The following is a 22078-nucleotide window of genomic DNA, read 5'->3' on the forward strand; positions in this document are numbered from 1 at the left end:
CCACATGGAATGCATTCTAAGATCAACCACATTCTTGGCCATAAATCAAGCATAAACAAATTTCATAAGATTGAAATTCTGCCATGCACCTTCTTAGGCCACAGTGAAATAAAAATAAATATCAACACCCACAAAGTTCACCCTGAACCAACAAAGACATGGACACTAAATAGCATGGTGCTAAGCAAATCCTGGGTCAACATGGAAATTGAAACAGAGATTAAAAGATACCTAGAAACAAATAAAAATGAAGAAACATCTTACCAAAACCTCTGGGATATCATGAAAACAGTACTAAGAGGGAATTCATATCTCTACGAACACACATGAAGAAAATGGAAAGATCACAAGTTGACAGCCTAACAAATCAGCTAAGGAAGCTGGAAAAGCAACAACCACAAAAACCCTAACTTCAGCAGAAGAACCCAGATCACCAAAATAAAACCCCAAATTTGGGACACAGAAGACAAAAATATCATACAAAAAAAATCAACGAAACAAAAAACTGATTTTTTTGAAAGGATAAACAAGATTGATGGACTCCTGTCTAGAGAGACCAAGAGAAAGAGAGAAAAAGCCCAAATAAACAATAAGAAATGCAAAAGTTCAAGTCACAAGTGACACCAAAGAAATACAAAAGATTATCAGAGATTACTATATACACCTGTATGGAAACAAACTTGAAAACCTAAATGAAATGGAGGACTTTCTGCCATCACACAACCACCCCAGGTTGAAACAAGAAGAAATTGAGACCCTAAATTGACCAATAACAACACAGGAAATTGACTGTGTCACAAGAAAACTACCTAAAAAAAACCCAAAAAACAAAAAACCCTGGACCAGAATTCTTTCAAGCAGAATTCTACAAAACATACAAGAAGGAGCTGATACCAATTCTTTTGAAAGTATTCCAGGCAGTTGAGAAAGATGGACCTCTCCCCAAATCATTTTATGAAGCTAACATCACAACGATAACCAAACCAGGTAAAGATCCAGCAAAGAAAGAGAACTACAGGCCAATATCCTTGAAGAACATAGATGCTAAAATTCTCAACAAGATTCTAGCAAACCGGATCCAATAACACATCTCAAAAATCATCCACCATGACCAAGTAGGCTTCATCCCCGGGATGCAGGGCTAGTTCAACATCCACAAGACCATAAATATAATTAAATAAATCAACAGCTGTAAAGACAAAAATCACATGATTATATCATTAGACACAGAAAAAGCTTTCAATAAAATCCAACACCCTTTCTTGACAAAAATCCTTAAGCATCTAGGCATAGATGGAACATACCTCAAAACAGTAAGAGCCATCTACAAGAAACCCACAGCCAAGATACTGCTAAACAGACAGAAATTGGAACAATTTCCCCTGGAAACTGGAACAAGACAAGGATGCCCACTCTCACCCCTCATGTTCAACATAGTATTGGAAGTCTTAGCTAAAGTAATCAGACAAGAGAAGGAAATCATGGATATCCAGATAGAAAAAGAGGAAGTTAAGTTATCCCTCTTTGCGGACAACATTATTCTATACTTCAAAAACCCAAGAGGATCTGTCAAAAACCTCCTTGCACTGATAAGGGATGTTGATGTAGTCTCAGAGTATAAAATAAATGTGCAAAAGTCAGTCACATACCTATAAACCAACAATAAACAAATAGAAACCCAAATAAAAAGCATAATCCCATTCACACTAGCCGCAAAAAAAAAAAGAAGAAAAAGAAAAAGAAATACCTTGGCATCTTCCTAACTAGAGAAGTCAAAGCCTTTTACAATCAAAACTACAAAACACTGCTTAAAGAAATCAAAGATGACAGAAACAAATGGAAAAATATTCCATGCTCATGGATTGGAAGAATCAACATTGTTAGGATGTTCATCCTACCCAAGGCTATCTACAAATTTAATGTAATACCCATTAAATTACCAGCAGCATTCTTCTCAGACCTGGAAATGACAATACAGGAATTCATATGGAAACATACACGAGCACGAATAGACAAAACACTCCTCAGCAAAACAAAGCAGGAGGTATCATGCTCCCAGATTTTAAGCTTTATTATAAAGGTGCAATAATCAAAACAGCCTGGTATTGGTACAAGAACAGGCATATAGACCAATGGAACAGGATAGAGATTCCAGGAAAAAAAAGATCAATTTCTCAACCAACTCATTTTTGACAAATCCTCCACCATCAACCACCGGGGAGAGAACCTATTCAGTAAATGGTGCTGGGAAAACTGGCTGACCACATGCAGGGAATGAAAGTGGGCCCCTACCTACCACCACACAAAAAAATCAACTCTAAGAGGATCAAAGACTTAAACGTAAAACCTTAAACTATAAGAACCTCAGAAAATACAGGAGACACCCTTATGGAAATTGGAACTGGCAACCAATTCCTGATCAGAACCTCAAGTGCCCATGCCATAAGAGATAAGATAGACAAGTGGTAACTCATCAAACTGAAAAGCTTCTTCAAAGCCAAGAAACCATTGAGAGAGCAGGGAGAAAGTTCACAGACTGGGAAAAAATATTTGCCAACTGTATATATGACAAAAGCCTAACATCTAGGCTCTACAAGGAACTCAAACATGCCAAAAGAATAAATCAAACAGCCCCATTACAAAGTGGGCAAAAGATATGAATAGACACCTAAAAGAAGACATATTAGCAGCCAACAGATACATGAAAAAATGCTCAACCTCACTAGTCATAAAAGAAATGCAAATTAAAACCACACTGAGATACCACCTAACACCAGTCAGGATGGCCATCATCAATAACTCAGAAAACAACAGATGCTGGAGAGGATGTGGCGAAAGGAAACACTTCTATATGGTTGGTGGGAGTGTAAACTAGTACAGCCTCTGTGTAAAACAGTGTGGCAATTCCTAAAAGATCTAAAAATCGACCTCCCACACAACCCTGCAATCCTCCTTCTGGGAATATACCCAGAGGAACTAAAATCACTCTAGAAAAAGATATCTGCACATGAATGTTTATTGTAGCATTATTCACAATAGCACAAACATGGAACCAACCGTGCTGCCCAACGAAAGAGGACTGGATAAAAAATGTGGTACATATACATGAAGGAATATTACGCAGCCATAAAGAAGGACAAAATTACGAACTTCACAGCAACTTGGATGGGCTTAGAGTCTATAATAGTGAGTGGATCTATCACAGAAACAAAGAACTGAGTATCACATGTTCTCACTCATAAGTGGACCTTGAACAACTATCATAATACTGTAAGAAAAGGATTGGCAGCAGTGGGAATCTGCCAGGGGAGGAGGGGGTGGCATACCTCATCAACAAGGGTACCTGCATAATGAACATTTGTGTACCAAACCCTGAATTGTACCCCCACATATTAAAAGAAAGAAGAAAAATGAAAAAGATTTTTGATCAGCTCCTGTTTGCTCCAACTGGTATTGCCCCCAGACTGCTATGATGTTAAACAAGTGTTGCTTGTTTTGGACAAATGCCCAAATGACAGAGCTGTTCACACACAGAATCAAATCAAATGAAGACCAGCCCTGAAAATGGAAAACTTCAAGGGATTTTGAGACAGGTCAGATATGCTACCTCTTTGGGTACAGGGATTCTCAAAGAGCTCCAAAACCTATGTTCCTCTTGACTATCAATGACTGGTTAGCGGCTGGTTTTATGGTTACCATAGCTGTGAAACTGTTGGTTTTCACAGCTTCCATGAAGTTGGGAAGAGAAGAATGGGTATAGTGTAATTTCAGATGCCACAAAGATCATTGTGCTTACCCATATTCAGTCATTTTTCTTACATAAATGCTCCAAGAATTGCTGTAAGCATTTGGTTCATTTCCAGTATTTTGAAAAAAGGTGATTTTGATGATTTTTGCCAATGTTCTTGTTTCTTTTTTGAAGAAATATATTTTTGGAGGTTCTTATTTCGCCACTCCTGAAGTGCTTGGAGACTCATTTTTTAAAGCAAAATGTGTCCATGCCTTCTGTTTCACTTCTTCATTTGCCCCTCCTCCACATATTGCATTCTGCCTTGGGTGGCCACCACTTCATCATAATGGTTCTTACTCCAGTCAGCAACTACTTCCCTTCTATCTGCTGATCAAGTCACCTCTTTTTGAACTTTCCAATATGATATCCCAGAAGCATTTGTGACTGCTGACATTGTCCCTTTCTTGGAAACCATTTTGACTTGGTCTTGCAAAGCTTTTCTCCCTACATCTCTCCTTTTTCTTCTAATATTATCTCATCTATATTTCTTTTGAAATAATATTTTATTCTTTTTACTCCTTTACCACTGGTACATCCTAGAACTCTATCCTTGATTCTCATCTCTTTGTATATCACCACCTACCTCTAAACCAGGGAATATCATTTATATCCAAGGATCCAACCAATATCAACATAGTGATGTTCACGTTTTTTACTTTCAGTTCTACAGTCTTGACAAAAATTCTTACTGGACCAAGTAGTAAGATATCTCATAGTTGATAATAATAATACTTTCTAGCATTTTTTGAGATATATGAGGTTATAGACAGTATGCTAATTGGCTTATATGTTTTCTCTAATCTTCATAATAATCCATATGATAGGTAATATTTTCCATTTTTTACATATCCAAGATCAGACCACTAAAAAGCAGAAAAGCTGGAATTTGAACTCAGAATTGTTACATTCCAAACTTATGTAAGTACCTAATCTGTAAAATGGGGATAATAATATAGTGCCTACTCTTTATGAATATTAAAATGAGTTAATGTTTATAACATATCTGGCCCATAGTAGAATATATAAACATTAGCTGTGTATGCTGTTATTGTAAGATGCTGTCTCTCCATCTCTCTGCCTCCTCTACCCACCTCCCACCTCCAAAATACCCTCTTCTTCCTGTGTTCCCTATTTTTGTCAATGACATAACCATATCCTCCACCATCCAAGAGAGATGCACAAGAATTAGTTTTCACTTTACTTCTCTTCCATCCCTTCACAGTTAGTGGGTTGCCAAGTCTCACTGAGTCTTTCTCTAAACTGTCTCATCAGCCCTAGCTCCCTAATTCGGGCTCCCATCATTTTGATGACTGCAATATCACTTAACTTGTCTTCCTCCACCTCTCCTTCCTTTGATTCATCCATTTAGCACAGTTTTCTACACTGATTATACGCCAGGTATTCTTTCTAACACATGGACTCGATTATATCACTTCCTTACTTAAAACAATGGTTTATTGCCTACTAGAATTAAGCACCAAATCTTCAGTGTGGAATTTAAAACACCACACAATCTGGTCCCTGTACTGCAATTCCAGCCTCACCTCCCACCACACTCTCAAACCAACACCCTGTGTTTAAGCCATGCCAGACAGCCAACACATCATGAACAGTCACCCTTCCGTGCCTTGGCTTATGCAATTCCGTATGGCTGCATTCCTTCCCTGCCTCCGCCTCCACACTCTCCTTTTGACTTCCCACGCAGCCTTCACACTGCAGCTCAAGTGTTACCTCTCCCACAAAGCATCCTGCCATGTCTACCCACTTCCACACTGAGGCACCATTATCCCCTCCCATCTTTCCCACAGAACATCGTTCACAAGATTGCACTTGGTGGTGTCCTGTTGACTCTCTCAGTTAAATCCGTGAGGAAAGGGAAGGGACCATTTCTCACTCTTGGATCTTCTGCATCTCCCAGAATTCCTGACGTAGAACACATTTTCAATTTTGCCTGCTTCTATAAAGATACCAAACATTTTTTCTATCTCTAGCAACAGAGACTATGACTGCACACAATGGAAGGTTTAGAGTGTGATGAGACTGATTTTAAATAATGAAACATGTTTAAATTTTACTTAAAAACTGTTGGTTATTGGAGAAATGACCAAAATTTTCCTAGCAGCCGAAATAGTAGAGAAATAGGGTGAGAAGGTAAAACAGACTTGAGCACTTAGTTAGGAAATGACTGGCTGAGCCTTGCTTATATAACGGTCTAAGACAGATGGGACAAACTTGACTTTCATTTTGACACTTCTGCCAGAGAAAACACTGTGTAGCTGGAAAGGGGCCCACTGGGGGTGAGGCCGTGCTCGGCCCTCCGTCTTCCTGCCTTTTTGTGACTCGATCTGGACCCATGGTAGTCTCTGTGTCAGCCACTTTGAGTCACGAACAAACAATTCTATGAACTCTTGGTATGTTGGCAAAATAACCAGCTTGAATAAATACGTTTACTTAAACTGATCAAAATAGCTGGTTATTGTGGAAAACCGACCACCCAGCCTGTCTTGGCCAGGAACAAACTGTATTCTTCTCTTTGGCATTCTGACCCACATCTTCCAAGTTCTCTCTGGTTAACTAAAAATAGTTCTAATAAGCGGTAAAAATGACCATCTTTTTGGATTCCAACATTTCAGAAAGAAAATTACTGTTTGTTCAAGTTCCAATGAGTCAGTCTGGTTGCCTAATATAAACCCCAGAAACAGTTATTCACTTGAGACTTTCAAATAGACAAATTATTTGGAAGCTTCCCTTTGGGACTTCAGTATTTTCCTTGCCTCATCATAAAGTGATGTAACTCTGTGTATTCATGCCTCTCTGGCTTGTGCAGAGAACGGGGCCATGTCTATGTTGTGACTTTAGAGCATGACTACCTGTTTCCTCAGCAAGCTAATTCCCTTAAATGGCTGCTTTTTCACAGTGGCATCAATTTCTGCTCTTTCCATTTCCAAAAGTCCTAAAAAGCCACGGATGGCACATGGAAATTTTTGAGAAACACATTTAGAAACCATTTGGCAGAATCTGTGCTTTCTGGAAGAACAGGCCTCCCTCCCCTGTTATTTTCTCTTTGGAACATTTGCAGGAAAACAAGACCTCTGCTCTTTAAAGAGCTTTTTGCGTGCAGGGTGCAGCCCACACCTAAAGACAGAATCACAATGAGAGCTTGAAAGCTGTGTTTGGTCACATTTTCCTTTTCTACACTGGTTCTCCGCCTAGGTGGGGTGAATGTTACCGCTGCCACATCTGTGGTATGATTCCAGCGACACCGGCTGCCTGCAAAGATTCTCCCTTCCCTTCTGCTGCCTTTTATCCACAAGAGGCCGGGCTTCAGTGCACACGGCCTGGAGAGGCCCCACAGGCGTTGTCAGCTGGCCCTTCTCAAGAGGGCATATTTTGAAGGGGTTGTGGCACAGAGGAGGAACTGAAGAAACGGGACGCTATGGCCCCATTTTAGAAACATCACCATCAAATCGAGTCTACCCCTACTTCTTACACACTGACCTCCCTCTTCTTCCTGTGTCTGTAGCATCATGCACGACAACATTGCCTCATGTTTTCAAAACATTTCATTTTAAACCTCTGGGATAACACCTATTAGATCCTGGATCAACCGCTGTCATGAAGACGAATAAAAACAGAAAGGTATATTGATCTTTTGTATTTGGACAAATGAATGTTCAACCATACTTAGCACTTATTAATAGAGAGCAATTTAAATGTTAATGGAGTTTATCCAAGGTTAGTTGTTGCCAGGAGATTTTTGGTAAGTGGGGGGGGGGGGGAGCTTACAGAAAAAAGCTAATTTTTAGTAATCAAAGTCTAAAGGAACTTATAGAGCTCTATCTAGAAGGCATGTGTCACGTTGAATTTTTTTATGTTCAATCTTCAAGATACCAGGAAAATTGAGGTTCTACCTCTGGGTGGTAACATCCTGTTTAAAATAAAGGTTCAGGGCAACCCTCTCGGGTCCCCTCCCACTCAGGGAGCTTTTCTGTTCTCTTAATAAATCCTGCTTTAAATAAATAAATAAATAAATAAATGTCCAAATAGTATTCAACTGACTAATTAGGACACTTTGAGGCAATTAGTAGTCTCAAAGATCCAGAAGCTACTTGCATGTTGCCCCTAAGTGTCGTAACCAGATCTTATCAGGCATACACCCAGCCTATGTTCAGCTGGGCGCCAGGTCCTCTGGGAAACCACACAGAGAGCTAATGGTCTAGGTAGCACAGACACATGGCAAAAGTCACACATGTTAGTGTGTGAACATACAATTTCCTATTTGCTGCTGCATCAATGAATGAGTGAAATGGTTTGTGGCCATCAAATAACTAAAGAGTTATTTAATGGCAACAAACTTTCACAAATAATTATCCATGATGAAATGTGAAAGATAATTTTTTTTTTTTTTTAGTTGGAGTCTCACTCTGTTGCCCAGGCTGGAGTACAGTGGCACGCTCATGGCCATCACAGCCTTGACCTGCTGGGCTCAGGAAATCCTTCCGCCTCAGCCTTCCAAGTAGCTAGAACAGGCACGCGCCACCACGCCTGGCTAATTTTTTGATTTATTGTAGAGATGAGGTCTCACCAAGTTGCCCAGACTGGTCTCGAACCTGTAGGCTCAGGCAATCCTCTCACCTCAGCTTCCCAAGGTGCTGGGATTATAGGCATGAGCTACCACGCCCAGCAAAATTTTTTTTTTTTTTTGAGTCGGAGTCTCACTCTGTCATCTAGTCTGGAGTGCATATACTAAATGCCACAGAATTGTACACTTTACTTGTTTGTATTTTTTTTTTTTTTTTTTGAGTTGGAGTCTCACTGTTGCCCAGGCTGGATTGCAGTGGCATGCTCACGGCCACTGTAGCCTCAGCCTGCTGGACTCAGGTGATCCTTCCTTCCAAGTAGCTGAAACTACAGGCACACCCTGTAGAGATGAGGTCTTGCCAAGTTGCCCAGGCTAATATCGAATTCCCAGGCTCAGGCAATCCTCTCACCTAGGCCTCCCAAAGTGCCGGGATTATAGGCGTGAGCCAACACACCCGGCAAAAGATAATTTTTTATACATGTTCGAATCTTTTCTTCTAGCTCAGAAGTTTCCTCCCTCCCAAAAGAGCAAAAATGTCTATGATCGGTTTTATATCATTAACAATTCAGAAACAAATTTATGAAATGGGTCTGTGTATCTATGGGCATGAACTAGTTTACAAAAATAGGTAGGAATTATTTACATTTGTAAACAAAACTATGTAATTTCACATTGGTATGAAATCTATACTGTTTCAGGATAAAAATGAAATCACTCTCCAAAGAAGTATTGGGGAAAGCACAACAGAAATCTTCCCAAATTGCCAGCGCGACTAGTTTAGACATGTGAACGATGCTTGAATGCTATTTTCATTTTCATTTTACGAGATGGGTGTTTTGCTCTGGACCCAGACTGGAGCGCACTGCAGCCTCAACTTCCTGGGTAAAAGTGATCCACCTGCCTCTGCCTCCTGCGTAGCTGGAACTACATGTGTACACCCTCACATCTAGATAACTTTTTAACTTTTTTTGTAGAGACAGGGTCTCACTATGTTACCTAGCCTGGTCTTGCACTTATGGCTTCAATCAATCCTCCCTCCTTGGCCTCTTAAAGTGCTGGGATTACAGGCATGAGTCACCACGCCTTGCCTTAAATGCTATCTTTAAAAGACAGAAAGAAATGCAAGCATATTTATTTTTCCTTTAAAAGGGAAAAGCCCACTCTCCAGGGCTTTCCTCTGCATAGAAGGCATCAAAATATTGTGCAATTCTGCAAAATTATATGCACCATATGCTTCAAACCTCAGATTGTGACAATTTGGGTTTGATTTATTGCTTTTGTTTCATAGGAATCACAACCACTTTATTTGAAAGACTTGTTAAATATCCTACCACCATACTAAAGTAAAGAATTAATTGAAACGAGAAAGGTCTCATATTACCCTAAGTGAACGCTTCTTCGTTAATTTGCCGGATTGTTTTCCCCATGCTCCAGAATGTGAAAGATGCTGTCCTTGCCACAGTGATATCACCAGCACGTTGCTGGTTGCCCTTGTGAGTGCCAGCTGGGTTCCTAGTTACACTGGCTATGCCTCTAAATCAAGCATGTTGTCTTCCTGTGCAGAATAACATACCGCAGAAGATTACTGTTGCCAAGAGTTTGTCTATGATGTAGAGATATACAGCAGTATTTCCTGATTTCATTCAATATTTTAAAATGATTTATATGGAGTAACGATCACTTCAGGTTTTCTCATGCACATAGCCTCAGAGGCAGTTGTCCAAAATCTTCACAGAAATGTGGTCTGCTAGATTGTCTAGGGTCACCTGGTAGGAGTGTTGAATTTACTTCCTGATGTTCCCAGATATGTGGGAGGTCTTATATAAGACATCCAAGAAATGCTGCCAATGTCAGCAGCTCTGTGCTTCTGAAATACCATGTCCAGGGCGTCTCGTCATGCTGGGATTTGGGGGCACTGCTTGCCTATTTGTGAATCAGAGAGCAACAAAGAAAGAGTCATGATCCATCAGCTGCTCGGTGACAACCTTGGCGAAGGTTAGTTGGGAGACTATTGCAGTACTGCCTCAGTTTAGTTTTGGACAAGTTTCTCTATCTAGATGGTAAATCTTGACCAACCTTCATTAACTAAGGATAAAGTTGATAAAATGTGTTTTTAGTTACTCTGCAAATTTTAAATATACACAAAAAGACAAAATAGTATAAAGATTCCCAGTACTATCACTCAACTTCAATTTACACCCAATCTTATTTCATCTCTATCTTACTTACTAATCCTCATCTGCCAAGATATCATATCTTTCTGGTATGATTCTTAAAAATATAAAAACTCAGCCAGATGTGGTGGCTTATGCCTGGAATCCCAGCATTTTGGGAAGCTGAGGTAGAAGATCACTTGAGGCTAGGAGTTCAAGACCCACCTGGGCAACAGAGTGAGACCCTGACTCTACAAAAAATTATTTAAAAAATTAGCTGGGCATGGTGGTATGTACTTGTTTTCCCAGCTACTTGGGAGGCTGAGGTGAGCAGATTGCTTGAGCCCAGGAGTTCAAGGTTGCAGTGAGCTATGACCGTGCCACCGTACTCTAGCCTGGGCAACAGAGCGAGACCTTGTCTCCTAAAAAAAAAAAAGTAATCCCATCACTTTGGGAGGTAAAGGTGAAAGGATTGCCTGAGTCCAGGGGTTCATGACCAGCCTGGGCAACTCAACAAGACCTCATCTTTACAATAAATCAAAAAAGTAGGTGGGCATGGTAGCATGCACCTGTAGTTCCAGCTTCTTGGAAGACTGAAATGGAAGGATCACTTGAGCCCAGCAGGTTGAGGCTGTGGTGTTCATGAGTATGACATTTCACTCCAGTCTGGGTAACAGAGAGAGACTTCAACTCAAAAAAAAAAAACCAAACAAATAAAAAAATATATATATATGTAAACTATTTTTCTTAACATAATCACAATATCATTATTTCTCCTACAAATGTAAGAATTTCACCAAATTTTCATATTCAAAAGTCTAATTTTCTTATAAATGTTAATTTTTTTTAACAGTTTGTTAGAACAATCCAAGTAAATCCCACACCTTGTAACTGGTTGATATGTTCATTTAGTTCAAGTTCTGTCTCAACTCTTTTCTTCTCCTCTTCTCTTTCTCCCTCTGCTTTTTCTTCTCTTATAGGTCCTTTGTCCTATAAAATGTCCCACAATATGTTTTCTGATAGCCTCTCCATGATGTACTTTCACATTTTCTACTGTCCTCTTATTTCCTCCACATTGTTAGTTGGGTTTAGAGGATTAATCTGAGTCAGGTCAGGTTGGGTTTTTGGGGCAAGGCTACTGCATTAGTTTGCTAGGGCTGCCATAAGCAAGTACCACAGACAAGGTGGCCTAAACAACAGAAACACATTTTCTTACAAGTTTGAAGAAGTCCAAGATCAAGGGTTAGTTTCTTCCCAGGCCTCTGTCCTTGGTTTGTAGATGGCCGCCTTTCCCCTTTGTCTTCACATGACCTTCTCTCTGTACCGGTCTAAATTTCCACTTCTTATAATCCCCCACTAGGGTGGGATTGGGGCTCACCACAGTGATCTCATTTTAACCTCATTATCCCTTTAAAGCCCTATCTCCTTACACAGTCACACTCTGAGAACTTCTTCATATAAATGTGGAGAGGGAAACAATTCAGCTCATAACTACTGCTTCCGAGGATGGCGTGTTCTTCCGTCAAAGGTACATAATATCTGATCAGCTCTCTTTTTGAGGTTTTGGCAGCCATTGGTGATCCATGACTAGATTCATTCATTTTCTAGGGTTTACAAAGTGGTGATGTCCTAATTCTGTTGTTCCTTCTTTATTCATTAGCTGGATGACTTTGATTTTAATAAGTCACCTTATTTTCTATTTGGTTATGCAGTGGTACAGTTGTATTGCAAAGGTGGAATTACTGTTTAATTCTTTCCTTTTATTTACCACTTTTAGAATAATGAATTGGTTCACTGGAATTCTCCAATGTGACCAGTTTGTTATGTTTCTTTAAGTGACTTTATGCATTCATAAACATTCATGTTTATGTAAGTAATGTATATGCATGATATATATTAATCCTTTGCAGTTAGTACCCTCATTGTCCGAGTTGTCCTATTTTTTTGTCCAGTAGAAAGCTCTCCCAGTTTAGCTCCCAAGTCCCTTAGGCAGGACTACAGTCATCTTTGGTAGCCACCTTGTTGTCTAGTATGGCAAGACGTTCCAGCTTGTCTTTCTCATATTCTTCCCCAGATCCAGAATGAGCCATGTCTTCGAGAAGCCCCAATTCCATTTAGTGGAAAAGGTATTTGAAAAATCTGAGTACGAGGGGAGCACTCAGCTACTGAGTTGGTTTCTATATCTAGGCCTTTTTTTGGGGGGGGGCATATATTTACCCTGTATAAACATATATTTATGTTCAGGCCTTTATAGAGGACAGAATAATGAAAAAAAAAATGCAAGCACACATACATGTACAGATAGGTAGGAAGGTAGATGGGTAGGTAGAAAGACAGACAGACAAACAGAGAGCAGGCATATATAATCTTTCAATCAAATTCAGGGTTTCAGCCTGGGCAATATAGTGAGGCCTCATGTCTACAAAAAAAAAAAATTAGCTGGGCATGGTGGCATGTGCCTGTAGTTTCAGCTACTTTGGGAAGCTGAGGAAGGAGGATTGCCTGAGCCCAGGAGTTCAAGACTGCAATGAGCCATTATGGTGCCACTGCACTCTGGCCTAGGTGACAGAGACCCTGACTCAAAAAAACCCCCAAATTCAGGGTTTGTTTTCCAGCTCTGTTAACATCAGTGTTTCCTTTTCCCTACTCCAAGAGTCCTGGGGCTCAGCCAAGTCAGGAGTGATTGAATAAGAACATAATGTTATTGTCCCATTGCTTCATTCCACAACACACCCACAGCAGCACCCAAGTAGCAATCCCTCTGCCTCCTTCAAGCTTTCTGCTGTTTTTCTGTTCTTAGGGTATACCCTGTTAGAGATGCATACTCAAATTACTGTGCTTTTAGTCCATTGGAATAATTCTTCTTTATGGCTATAACCATCAACTGGAAACACATTTAGTTGTGTCTTGAAATTTATATTTAAATTATTTTATAATTAGGTAGAATGTGCATGGTTCCAAAATCAAACCAAGGGTAGAGCCAGCATTGCTCTATTTGATTTTCTTGTTGCTGTCTCACTGTGTGAGACTACCATGAGTGTCTCATACAGTGAGAGATGGTGGTGTCAGGGTGAATTTGGAGGAAGAGGCTACGTCTGGATCATGTCTTACTGAACAGCTGCAAAGAGTGACTTAGATTCTGGGAGAAACTGACTCGAAGGCCCTGGCTCTGCTCCCTGGTGAAGAAAACATTTGTTTTGCCACCCACCATGTCATTCATCCCTGAATTTTAATGAGTTAGCCTTTAGGCTGCTAGACAGAAAACAAGCCACTGCATTCTGTGGAACCCCAACATCATTGCTAGCGAGGCTCAAAGTGAAGTTTTCATTGTCAAATATGGGTCATCATGCTCCAAGTTAATCTGTGGACGTGTGAAGTTCCATCTCTAAAACAACAGCATCCTGGAATTGAACTCCAGTCATTCTAGAAACCAACTCCTACCCATCCTTCAATCGCAGGTGACCTGACTGGGCTTTCCTGATCCTGCTCAAGGTTTAGATTCCCAGATATGTGTTTCCATTCGCCCTCTGACATGCCCCCTCATGTAACAGGCATTGCACTTAGCTGTTGAACTTGCTGAGTATCTGAACCGGCACCAAGTAGAGTGTCTGACACAAACAGGGAATCCCTAAAGAATGGCTGACTCAGTATTTCCTTCTCCACATCCTAAGACACTCTGAAATAATTGTCCATTTATGTGACTCCCCCAACTCCACCAACTAGATGATAAGTTCCATTAGGGCAGGTAATATGTCTTGTCCTTGGTACTATACTTATCCATAGTGTGGAAGGAATAAAGAACATTAGTAATACTGCTGAAAATGAAATTACATTATAAAGAATAAACATGAGATGCCCTTGAGGGCCATATTATAAGTATGTTGGTGTTTAAAGATAAAGGGATGAGTAACACAGAGACACTCAATGCTACAGTCTGGCTTTTGTACCCTCAGACTCTATCAACATGATATAAAAGTTCTTGCATATTTTATTCTGTATTTTATCATCTCACTTTTAAAGCAGTTAATTGTTCATTGGGAATTATTTGTTTGTGCTGAAGTTGAGCTTAACTTTACTTTTCCCACAAGATTAGCCAGTTGCCCTAATTCCAATTTTTCTTGGATCCCTTATCAAGATGGCTTCACTCTTCTCTGGAACAACTGGATAACCTTGCCAACACAAACATAGGCTCTCCAACCCCAGGTGAGCCTCAAGACCCCCGTTTACTGCCCATTCCTATCACTCTCATTAGTTCTCCATAGGACAGAGGTTTTCTTTCTTTTTCGACTCTCACTATCACCTAGGCTGAAGTGCAATGGTACGCTCACAGCCACTGCAGCCTTGATCTGCTAAGCTCAGGTAATCCATTTGCCTCAGCCTTCCAAGTAGCTGGAACCACAGGTGCCACCACGCCTGGCTAATTTTTTTTTTTTTTAATTGTAGAGACAAGGTTTCACCAAGTTGCCCAGGCTGGTCTCAAACCCCTGGGCTTAGGCAATTCTCTCACCTCTGCCTCTCAAAGTGCTAGAATCACAGACGTGAGCCACCACACCTGGCAGGATAGAGTTTTATATGAGACTTAATGGGCCACTGGATTATACACTTAAAAGAGATAAATATGTGAATTTTGTTATGTCTATTTTATCACCATTAAAAAATTGCTGAAGCCGGGCTTGGTGGCTCAGCCTATAATCCCGCGCCTTTGGGAGGCTGAGGTGAGTGGATTGCCTGAGCCCACGGGTTCGAGACCCACCTGGGCAGCGAGACCTCATCTCTACGATAAATTAAAAAAAAAATCAGCCGGGTGTGGTAGCGCATGCCTGTAATTCCGGCTACTTGGAAGGCTGAGGCGGAAGGATCGCCAGAGCCCAGCAGGTCGAGGCTGCGGTGGCCGGGAGCGGCCACTGCACTCCAGTCTGGGCGACGGAGTGAGACTCCAACTCGAAAAAAAAAAAATGGTTGGAAAAAAAAAGAAAGAAAAACATTCCATGGAGAACACCAAGGCCATCAAGTCTAAGCCCCATCAATAACTGTCATAACCACCCCACACTCACACGTATGAGTACATCTCCACGTACTTGTGCAAGCCAGTCTCCTCCTTTCCAGTCTCTGGGAATGAGAGAGCCTTTCTCCACCCAAGGACCCCACATCCACCTGTGCCCTTGACCCACAACTGCATCACCACTGACCCCAGGACAGTGCTCACAGCAGGAAGCCCATAGCTAGATAAAACTTCTCACGGACCAAAAAAATAAATATAAAAAAAGCCTGCACGTGACCCTTTTCTAGTTACTAGTCACAGATTTTTCCCTTTCTTGCCCACGTTTTTAAAAGTTCTGGCCTGCACCTGCTTATTCCACTTCCCCTCCATCCATACCACAACCTGCCATATTTGTGTTTCTTCCTCCTTGCCCTGCCTTCCCCCGTTGTCCTCTGTGTTCTCACCTCACCAAGAGTTGTTCTCATCTCTCTCGTCTGGCACCTGCCCATCAGTTTTCTTCAGTGGACGCTGCTCAGTTCACATCTCACTGAACCCCAAATGTCGGTTCTCTGTCTCTGCTGTGTCTCCTTTTATGACTTCTCTCCTTTTTTTAAAAACAATCTGAGGTTGAATTTCCTATAACCTTATTTCCATGGTCTTCTCTTTTTATCCACTCACACATCTTCAAATACGACACAAATACAATGACAGGAGAAGCTTTTCAGCACAGCACTTCTGTCTAGTCTGCCTGTTACCGGCTGTCCCTCAGACACTCCTAATCCACCCAGACTCATCATGTCCCCATCTCCTCTATCAAGGGAGAGGCTCCTTCTATGCTCAGCCTGAGTCGACCCACTATCACATCATTCCCTCCAACTAGAACTTAGCTATTGTCACCACCCCATCATTACTTTCCTCCCACATGTCGGACACCCAAGACCTGATCATTTGGCTCCTTAAGAATCTCGGGGTCAGGCAACCCCCTGGGGTCCCCTCCCACTGTGGGAGCTTTTCTGTCCTCTCAATAAATCCTGCTTTCTTAAAAAAAAAAAAAATTTCTTGGGGTCTGTCTCTTCCACTCCATCCTGACCCTGCTCCCCTAGGTCACTATCATCCTCCTTGGCTTCCCTAACAGATTCCTGCCTGGCCGACTTGACTCCGGTGATGCCCAATGACACCCATCCGCTAGCCAAAACATCAACCTAGCCTTACCACTTTGGGTACTGGGTAAAGGACAGAATTTAAATTGCTTCCCGGCTCTCCCATTCTCTAAAGGGCAGGACCCAAGAGTCTGTGTCACTGGTGTCACTCGTCCCTGCACTGTTCAGGATGTGGGACCCAGCACATTCAGACCTTCATTTGCACTCATCCCTATCTGTCACTCCCGGACTTTTGTCACTGACGTCTGCTCTTTTTGACCCCCTCTTCATCGTTACCCTTCCTTTCCCCGCTAGCCTCACTTTCTGGATCCCTCTACAACCAGCTTCCCAGGCCTCCAGGCCTCACCTCCCCACCCTGTTCTGCCTTCACTCATTGTTCCCTGGGGTGACCCTGCCACTGCTCTTGCCCTGCTTCCAGATTTTCTCTGTGTCTGTTTTCCTCACTGCGCTCTGGCCTGCTGGATGGAAATGACAATGCTCTCAAAGTATTTATTGATTTATCGAATGAATAAATGAACAACCTGATTGACCACGAAAGTTGTCAGAAAAGGGCATTTCCTCTCCATTGAATATTGAGAGGGCTATTTGGAATAAAACGAGATACAAGAAAGGTACAAATGCTGAACAAAGACTTTCTTTCCTTTTATTTTTTGAGTTGGGGTCTCACTCTGTCGCCCATGCTGGAATATAGTGGCATGATCACAGCCTCAACCTCCTAGACTCAGGCGATCCTTCTGCTTCAGTCTCCTGAGCAGCTGGGGCTACAGACATGTGCCACCCCAGCTGGCTAATTGTTGGATTTTTTTGTAGATACGAGGTCTCGCTATGTTGCCTAGGTTGGCTTCAAACTCCTGGGATCAAGCAATCCTCCTCCCTCAGCCTCCCAAAGTGCTGTGATTACAGTCATGAGTCGTTGTGCCTATCCCTTGTGACTATTAACAATTTTAAAACACCCTTGCTATAGGAACTCTTGATTTTTTTTCATAGTCTTCAAATATCAAATGGAGCAGCACAGTTCTCTTCCTTGTCACCGTGTTGATGAACTACTAGAAAACCACACCAGTCACAGACCTGATGACACCGCCAGTGAGAAGCTGTGTGCCCCAGATAAGACAGTCACACTCCTACAGGCTGGAGTGTTACCAAACCCAAATTCTTAGAAATAGCTCCAGAAAGACAGGCATTACCCTTGTAGCATACCTTGTCCTTTTTTCTCTGTGCTCTGTTAAGCACACTCACTTTGTCTGGGCCTGAAATGTTATTAGCTCATCATTGATTTGGGATCTGCAGTGGCCGCTCTGATTGCATTGCCACGGATCCTTCTGTAAGGTCCAGCAGATGCTTCCTCCGTGGCCCTGGTCTCCAAAGCATGCTGTCAGAGCTGCGGCTCTGTCTGAAGTGCTGTGAAATGAGGGATGGAAGCCAGCGAAGTGATGGCGCCTCCTTCTTCCCACTTGAGACATCAAGTATCTTTCATAATTGACACGGCGAAGAATTTACAGTGAGAGGTCACATTCTGATATGAATGGAATTTTGCCCACCCGGGCATCAAGTGATAGATGAGCATGGTTTCTTCTTAAGAATAACAGCACAGTCTCTTCTTTAGCTTGCTTTTCTCTAAAAACAGTGACTTTTCAAAATCAACTGCATCTTGTCCTTTTGCTATAAGCTCTCCAATCTGAGAGGAAGAACACTCATTCACTCAACAAACATGTATATGCATTCTACATTTTTCCCTTCTGGCACCTACTATGATTGTAATTAAATGACCCGTTACAGGACGCCTATACTCCCAGCACTTTGGGAGGCCAAGGCAGGAGAATTGCTTGAGCCCAGGAGTTCTAGACCACCCGGGGCAACAAAGTGAGACCTCGTCTTTACAGAAAATTGAAAAATTAGCTAAGCATGGTGGCATGCGCCTATAGTTCCAAGTACTCAGGAGGCTGAGGTGGAAGGATCACCTGGTCCCAGGGAGATGAGGCTGCAGTGAATCATGATCATCCCACTGCACTGCAGCCTGGGCAACAGAGCAAGATCCTATCTCAAAAAAAAAAAAAAAAAAAAAAGGTCAGTTCCATATTGGGCTGTTTCTGTCTGTCTCCCCTGACAGAAGGTAAAGAAAGTAGGAACTATGTCTTGTCTACTCCTGATTCCCCAGGCCTAGCATGGTACCTGGCACAGAGTTGGCACTTGAATATTTATTGAATGGCTAAATCAGTGCCAACCCTCTGTATGGCTGGAATAATAACAGTTCTGGAAGCTCTGTCCTGACCTGACCACAGTTATAGCGTGGAAAACCCTGCTCCCTCACCCACAGCTGAAGAAGAGACTGGAAGGGAGAAAGAGACCCAGGGCAGAAGTGGGAAGACAGTTTTAGTTAACAGATCTGAAGGGTCAGGACAGGAATAGGTACTGGTGACCTCAAAACTCACAGAATCTTGCCACCTAGAGCTAATGGAAATCCCTCCCATGTACCAGGCACTGACAGCCTTACAAATAGAAGGCTGTCAAGATTTATGGATGCTTTAAAGAAAACAACTCCAAGAAGAAAGCACGCATTTATGTACCAATATATTTTAAAATCATGGCTGTCATTGAATCTATGCTAGTTTAACAACTGGTTTTTGGCAGTTTTTCTTATGGAATAAAATAAGCCATTTTCTACACACCACCCAACTAAGACTAAATACAGGCATGCCTTACACCTTTCTGAATAAACAAAAAGCCCTGTTAATTCAGGTCAGTGAATGTTTCTTTAGCACAGAAAGTTCTGACTTTAGATTGAAAATTGTTTAATTCAAGAGCCCTAACTACTAAAATTTGAGTTGACAATTGCCATAGTATAATTAATTTTTCTTTGTACCAAATAAAATGCTTGTATATAATAGAATGCTTTTTTTCATTTTTTTTTTACTTTTTTTTTTTTTTTTTTGAGTCAGGGTCTGTCACCCAGGCTGGAGTACAGTGGCACAATCACAGCTCACTATACCCGCAAATTCCTGGGCTCAACCAATCCTTCCGTCAGCCTCCTGAGTAACTGGGACTACAGGCTCATGCCACCACACCTGGCTAATGTGATTTTTCTGTGGAGATGGAGGTGAGTATGCTGCCCTGGCTGGTCTCATACTCACCTTGGCCTCCCCAAATGTTGGGATTATAGGCATGAGCCACCAGGCCTGGCTTATTTTCAATTTTAACAAGATAATTTAGATGCATGTAGCTGATACATGTAAATTTTACTAAACTGCTTATGATTTAAAAATTATCCCCTTCTCCCCTTGCTACCTGCCCCAGCATTCTCTTCCATGAAGGCAACTGCTTTTAACCCATTTGATTCTTCTGGTACTGATTTAACCCAATGTTTGTACGCAATAAAAGCTCTCTCTTACTGGATTAAAAAAAAAAAATGTGGTACATATACACGATGGAATATCGCACAGCCATAAATAAGGATAAAATCATGAATGTCACAACAACCTGGATGGACTTAGAGTCTATAATACTGACAATCTATCACAAAAACAAAGAACTAAGTGTCACATGTTCTTACTTATAAGCAGACTGAACAATTATGGCAATGCTATAAGAAAAAGATTGGCAGTAGTGGGAAACTGCCAGGTTGGGGTGGGTTGGGGGAAAGTGGGATGGGCAGTAGTGGGAAATTGACGGGGGCGGGGGGGAGTATACCTCATCAACAAGGAAGCCTGCACAATGAACATTTGTATACCTAACCCTGAATACCTAACTCCATATCTTTAAAATAAAAAAATTAAAAGTAAAAAATATATATATGTTTTATTTTTTACTTTTAATTTTTTTATTTTAAATAAGCCGAGCTTGATGGCTCAGCCTGTAATCCCGCGCCTTTGGGAGGCTGAGGTGAGTGGATTGCCTGAGCCCGCGGGTTGGAGACCCGCCTGGGCAACTTGGCGAGACCTCATCTCTACATAAATCAAAAACTAGCCGGGCGTGGTAGCGCGCGCCTGTAGTTCCAGCTACTCGGAAGGCTGAGGCGGAAGGATCGCCGGAGCCCAGCAGGTTGAGGCTACGGTGGCCGGCAGCGGCCACTGCACTTCAGTCTGGGCGACAGGGTGAGACTCCAATTAAAAAATTATATATATATAAATAAAAAATAAATAAATTTTTAAAAAGCTTTCTCTGGAGCGCTCCCTTTGTCCTCCTGAATGGAAAGTTCTCCAGATCCCTGTGTGGCCACATACCTGCCACTTCCCTCTAACACTGTCTGGAAAATTCCCCTTGTCTTTTTGTTGGGGACCCTGCTTCCTGGATTGAGTTCCTTTCTTTTTCCCTGTTTTACCCCCCTTGTCTTGCTAGATAACATCCTCCTGTTTCTTCCTGGGAAAAAGTGCTTAAAGATGTTTTTTGTTTTCTTTTGTTTTGTTTGTTTTTATGTGGGTTTGTTTTTTGTTTTTTGGTTTTTTTTTGTTTTTGTTTTTGAGCTAGAGGTTTCACTCTGTCACCCAGGCAGTGACATGAACACAGCTCATTACAGCTGCGACCTCCTCAGCTCAGGTGATCCTTCTGCCTTAGCATCCTGAGTAGCTGGGACTACAGGTGCACACCACCATGCCCAGTTCAGTTTTTTAAAAAAATTTTTTTGTAGAGACAAGGTCTTATTGCATTGCCTGGGCTGATCTCAAGTTCCTGGACTCAAGCAATCGTCCTATCTCAGCCTCCCAAAGTGCTGAGATTACAGGTGAGAGCCATCATGCCTGGCCTAAAGGTATACGTTTTGGGTATATAAATGCCTGCGGATGTTTTCCTACCATTGCACCTACTTGCTGGCTGAGCACAGCACTCTAGGTTGCAGCCACCTACTCTATCAGCTATGGCCATCACCACCCACTGTCTTCTAGGGTCCAGTGTTGCTGACGAGAAGTATGATATTGTACTGGTTCCTAATCCTTCGTAGACATCCTAGTTTTCCTCTGGAAGGCTATGGAGTTGCCTCTTCATTCCCAGCAGTATGAAGTTTCATAGTGACATGCTCCATGTTATTTCCTTTTGATAAGTTTTCTTGCATTACTGATGTTTTTACTTCTGTTTTCTGGATCTTTTATTAATCCGATATTAAACAATTTAATTGCTCTATTTTCATGTTGTTTTCTCTCTTCTTTTCCATCTCTTGAACTTTATGTTCCACTTTTGAGGGATTGAGCTATATAGGATAAAATTTCTATACTAGACTGAATCTTTATACCGACTATTGTTAGCTGACGGTATAATATGAATTTAACTAGGTACATTTGCTACAATTTTTTTTCTTTCATTCTTTTTATAGAGATGAGGTCTCACCATATTGCCTAGGCTGGTCTCAAATGCCTGGCCTCATCCAAGTGCTGGGATTACAGGCATGAGCCACTGTGCCCAGACTGCTACATTATTTTAATG

This window comes from Carlito syrichta, unplaced genomic scaffold, assembly GCF_000164805.1.
Source record: "Carlito syrichta isolate Samal-C Ts95f unplaced genomic scaffold, Tarsius_syrichta-2.0.1 Scaffold81542, whole genome shotgun sequence".
NCBI classification, from domain to species: domain Eukaryota; kingdom Metazoa; phylum Chordata; class Mammalia; order Primates; family Tarsiidae; genus Carlito; species Carlito syrichta.